The sequence below is a fragment of the Aquarana catesbeiana genome, linkage group LG12 (assembly GCF_042186555.1).
Source record: "Aquarana catesbeiana isolate 2022-GZ linkage group LG12, ASM4218655v1, whole genome shotgun sequence".
Lineage (NCBI taxonomy): Eukaryota > Metazoa > Chordata > Amphibia > Anura > Ranidae > Aquarana > Aquarana catesbeiana.
In genome coordinates this window covers 214,382,258-214,388,257 of record NC_133335.1, presented here as the reverse complement: position 1 = coordinate 214,388,257, position 6,000 = coordinate 214,382,258, and positions in this window count along the sequence as shown.

The window sequence follows — 6,000 nt, the reverse complement described above, 5'->3', positions numbered from 1 at the left end:
GTGTTGGTCTATCATATTAAATCCCAATAAAATAAATTTACGTTTTCGGTTGTAACATGACAAAATGTGAAAAATTTCAAGGGGTGTGAATACTTTTTCAAGGCACTGTATATATGTTGTATGTAAATATATAAAAAAACATTGCACTTCCTCTTTAACTTGCAGGCAGGCACTCATGCTTGAAGAAATCTCAGATCATTTTTCTTTGTTCCTATTTTTTTTTTCTTAGAAGACTTTTATATGACACTGATTGCTTTCAGAGTCTCCTGCAGCCGGGCATGGTTTATAATTGCCATGACAGGAGAAATTGAGTTCTTAGGCGACTCTCCAAAGTAGAGCATCTTGTCCTTAGATGACCACGCTCCAGCTTTACAGCACGCAGTATAAAAGGAGAAGAGCAAATCATGCCAACATCTATAGAAAATAATGCCATGTCACACCTCTTTTCTAATGGTGGCCATACAGGCTTTGATGATTGGTTTCTTATCCGATCAATGTCTTCTGATAGGAATAACTGACCTATAGTCGACAACCCATTCTATCAGTTTGCCACATGCGGAGAAGTGGATTTCGATCAATATTTATTTATTTCAGGTACTTACAGTATATAGCGAAGTCAATTTACGCATCGCCTCACATACAGTATATACAGTATCTCACAAAAGTGAGTACACCCCTCACATTTTTGTAAATATTTTCTTCTATCTTTTCATGTGACAACACTGAAGAAATGACACTTTGCTACAATGTAAAGTAGTGAGTGTACAGCTTGTATAACAGTGTAAATTTGCTGCCCCCTCAAAATAACTCAACACACAGCTATTAATGTCTAAACCGCTGGTAACAAAAGTGAGTACACCCCTAAGTGAAAAGGTCCAAATTGGGCCCAATTAGCCTTTTTCCCTCCCCGGTGTCATGTGACTCATTAGTGTTACAAGGTCTCAGGTGTGAATGGGGAGCAGGTGTGTTAAATTTGGTGTTATCGCTCTCACTCTCTCATACTGGTCACTGGAAGTTCAACATGGCACCTCATGGCAAAGAACTCTCTGAGGATCTGAAAAAAAAGAATTGTTGCTCTACATAAAGATGGCCTAGGCTATAAGAAGATTGCCAAGACCCTGAAACTGAGCTGCAGCCAAGACCATACAGAGGTTTAAAAGGACAGGTTCCACTCAGAACAGGCCTCGCCATAGTCGACCAAAGAAGTTGAGTGCACAAGCTCAGCGTCATATCCAGGTTGTCTTTGGGAAATAGACGTATGAGTGCTGCCAGCATTGCTGCAGAGGTTGAAGGGGTGGGGGATCAGCCTGTCAGTGCTCAGACCACACGCCGCACACTGCATCAAATTGGTCTGCATGGCTGTCATCCCAGAAGGAAGCCTCTTCTAAAGATGATGCACAAGAAAGCCCGCAAACAGTTTGCTGAAAACAAGCAGACTAAGGACATGGATTACTGGAACCATATCCTGTGGTCTAAAAAGACTAAGATAAACTTATTTGGTTCAGATGGTGACAAGCGTGTGTGGGGGCAACCAGGTGAGGAGTACAAAGACAAGTGTGTCTTGCCTACAGTCAAGCATGGTGGTGGGAGTGTCATGGTCTGGACTGCATGAGTGCTGCCGGCACTGGGGAGCTACAGTTCATTGAGGGAACCATGAATGCCAACATGTACTGTGACATACTGAAGCAGACCCTGATCCCCTCCCTTTGGAGACTGGGCCGCAGGGCAGTATTCCAACATGATAATGACCCCAAACACACCTCCAAGACGACCACTGCCATGATAAAGAAGCTGAGGGTAAAGGTGATGGACTGGCCAAGCATGTCTCCCTACCTAAACCCTATTGAGCATCTGTGGGGCATCCTCAAACGGAAGGTGGAGGAGCACAAGGTCTCTAACATCCACCAGCTCTGTGATATCATCATGGAGGAGGGGAAGAGGACTCCAGTGACAACCTGTGAAGCTCTGGTGAACTCCATGCCCAAGAGGGTTAAGGCAGTGCTGGAAAATAATGGTGGCCACACAAAATATTGACACTTTGGGCCCAATTTGGACATTTTCACTTAGGGGTGTACTCACTTTTGTTGCCAGCGTTTAGACAATAATGGCTGTGTGTTGAGTTATTTTGAGGGGACAGCAAATTTACACTGTTATACAAGCTGTACACTCACTACTTTACATTGTAGCAAAGTGTCATTTCTTCAGTGTTGTCACATGAAAAGATAGAATAAAATATTTACAAAATGTGAGGGGTGTACTCACTTTTGTGAGATACTGTATATTGTACATTCATATCAGTCCCTGTCCTCAAGGAGCTTACAATCAAAAGTCCCTAACTCACATTCATACACACACTTAATAGAGCCAATTTAGACAAGAGCTAATTAACCTCCCAGCTCCATGTTTTTGGAGTGTGGGAGGAAACCCACGCAGGCACAGGCAGAACATGCCAACTCTAGGCAGGTAGTACCGTAGTCGAGATTTGAACCGGCGACTCTAAAGCCTCTGACACGCGATCGGATTTTCCGCAGACAAAACCTCAGACTTTTGTCCGAAGGCGTGTGCCTGGATTTTGTCTTGCATACAAACGGCAAGGAATTGACGGCCAACAAACACAAACGTAGTGACGTACTACGTGGTTTTTCAGCTCTTTAGCGTCACCCTTTGGGCTCCTTCTGCTAATTTCGTGTTAGTAGAAGTTTGGTGAGTGTTGATTCGCGCTTTTCATTTCGCGCTTTTCAGTTCGCGCTTTTCAGTTCGCGCTTTTCAGTTAGTTTCTGAACGGCCGTTCGTCAACCAGACATGTTGCGGAGTCAAAGGAGATAACGTGTTATTTATTACTGACCTTGGAGTTATTGCTTTGACCCAAGTACAGTCCAGGAACAGGAGGAGGAGGATTTCTTGGACCAAAAATTGGTTGCTTTATTAATCGTGACCAATTATGTCATATGCCTTTGCTGCGGGAGCTCCAGGAGAATAATCCGGATGATTTTCAGAATTATCTCCGGATGACGGACCCCTGCTTTCACCAACTCTTGGCATTGTTGACCCCCTATATTAAGAATATGCATGCGTTTGCAAATGCGTGCGGACTAAACCCCTGTTTTTAACGTATACTGTTAGACAGGTTCATTTGGTTGTCTGCGAGCTGGTTGGTAAGTAGGTTTGGGTTTTACCTGGGCATTCCCCAGGCTTTGTTGTTACCCCTATATTAAGAAGCAGGACACATGTATGAGGCTTTTGTCCGCTCTGCAGATAAGCCCGTTGTTTTCTATGGGGCGTTTGAATGGAAATGGACTGTCTGTTTCTGTCTGACTGTCATCCGATCCGATACACTGGACAGATGGGAATGAATCCCCATCCATCTGTTTTTAGCAGACCAGATAAGATGCCGGCGGGTGTCAGCAGACACATTTCCGCTGGCATCCGCCGCTCCACAGAGAACAATGGGTGGTCCCTTTCACACCAGTGGACCGATCGTCTGCACCTGTCCATTTTTCCAGTGGACCAAATCATTCCACTGGTGTGAAAGGGCTGCTAGGTGGAAGTGCTAACCACTTGCCATACAATAGTTAAGTTACTATTGATATTATTCCACCTTGGCTGATTGACTCAGCTTCATTGAATCTGATCTTAGACCCTTTCACACTGAGGCGCTTTTCAGGCGATTTCACGCTAAAAAAAGTGCCTGAAAAGCTCACGAAAACCTATTTTCACCTATTTTCACCACCCTGCCAGCATTGTGCTGGCAGGGTGGTGAAAAAACGCCCCTCTCCATTAAAATGAATGGAAAGCGCTTCAAAAGCGACTGAAAAGCTCTTCAAAAGCGCCTAAAAAGCTCTTCAAAAGTGCTCAGTGTTTTACTGGCAGTTTACAAGCGCCTCGGTGTGAAAGGGGCCTAACTTGAGTCTAAATTAATCTGAACAGGAAGTTATAGCTACTCGATTGTTTGCCAGTTTGATTGCTTTGGTAGATTTGTTCTTTGATTCAATAATAACATTGAAGTGTATGTGGACACCATTTGGTTGACTCACCCATATAGTGCATGGAGCACTGCTTTTTAAGCATATATACTGTACATACCTCCCAACATTTTAAGATGGGAATGAGGGACACCTACTAGCAAATGCATGTAGGCATAGGACACACCCCCTGCCACACCCCCTTAAAGGAGAATTAACCAAAAAAAGAAAAGGTTAAGTAAATCCACAAGGGCCACATTTTATATACAGCTTTATAGATCAGACCAAAATGAGGGACAAATGAGGAGGAAAGAGGGACAGAGGGACTTTGCTCCAAATCAGGATCAGTCCCTCCAAATCAGGCACAGTTAGAAGCTATGTAGTGTAAATAGCGCTATCCCCGAAGGAGTCGCTGGGTTTCGGGCCTATTCCCCGCACAGCCAGGCACAAGGAATTTTCCACACTTTCCCCGATGGCTCAATAAGTCTAGGCGTTTGGGTTTTTTGGTGTTTATTGTAGAAACCCTGAACTTGGATTTGGATTGGGGGTACATGGGATACCCAAACTGAAGAAAACTGTAAACTCCAAACAAGCAGTTGAGGACCTGCTAAGTCTCTGGCTGCTCTAATCCAAACTGTGAACTATGCTGCACAACATTGGGAGTAATAGTGAAGAAGCAACAAGGAATAAGAGTTTCCAAATGGTTCTGTTCAAGACACAGCACCTGACTGCACTTGAGCTACTGTCAGGGCTGGCTCAGCCCTTCCTTCTCTGAGCTGGCCGCTCAGCTGTCGGCTAATTGCCAGCTCTCATCTTTCTCCACAGTTAACCAGCTGTTGTGGATCTGCTCGTCAGTCCCGCCTACTTAAAGATCTCCAGTTCACTTCATTCCTGCCTTCGCCTTGGTCACATCACAAGAAACCATCTCCTGTGTTCCTGTTTAAAGACTGGCTTTGCTGACATCCCTTCTGGCTTCTTATCCTGCTTGCTGTTCCTCTACTTGGATCCCTGACTTCTGGCCTGGCTGATTACCCGATGTGGTTACTGAACTCTGGCTTGGCTGATTACCCGATCAGGTTACTGGATCGGGTAACTCCTATTTACCTTTTTATTTTTATTAATAAACAAGTGTGATTTTACTGTACTTCTGTCTCGGTCTGGTTCATGGTTTCTGACAGCTACACATGGTCCCAGACAAGTCAAGTATTGCACTTCGCTGTCCTCTCCTTCTCTTAGGTTGTGATGACCACTCTGTACTCACTCAGTCCCTTTTTTAAAGAGGAGCTTCAGGCTTGTTCAGAAAAAAATTAAAAGTCTTTTAATATTAGGGTACTTACCTGTCCAGGCATCCAGCGGTGTCCTCACCTGAGCAAATTCTTCAATCGGCTATTGAGTGCTGGCGCCTACATCTTGACTAAGGGAAACTGTCAGTGAGGGCTTTGGGGCTTCACAGCTGGATTCCTACTGCACATGCGTAAAGTGCTCTGCACTTTGTGAATAGGCCGCAGTCTTCTGGGACCTTTGATATGTCCCAGAAGGCAGAGGGGGAAGGAGGGGGCCGAACTTCTGGCTCAGTTTGCCGCGGCGAACTGACCAGGAAGTGGGAACAGGTACCTGTCAGAACCAGGTATCTGCCCCCCCCCCAACAGGTGCCAAATGTGGCAGCAGAGGAGGGGGAGGAGGCAAACAAGCAAAGCTTCCCCTTTTTGGTGGAGCTCCGCTTTAAGAACTCCCAAGATCCAGAGTGGTTGTTGTCTTGCCTTTCTGCTGGACTGGCTGCTTCTGGCTTGGCTAGGGGTCTATAGCTAAGCCTAGCTGGGTGAGTTCTTAGAGCTCTCCTTTTCCTCCTCTTCTCTCCATCTTCCCCTCTCTGCCCCCAGTGGCAAAGCCCCCAGCACAAGGGTCACCTCCAGATGGCTAGACCCTAGACTCTGCTCCCAGACTGCAGAATATTTATGGGCCACTTCCCCACCTTCTAGGTACACCTTCCCAGGGAATGGTGAAAGCTCCATAAATATTCAGACTTGAGCCTCTGTCC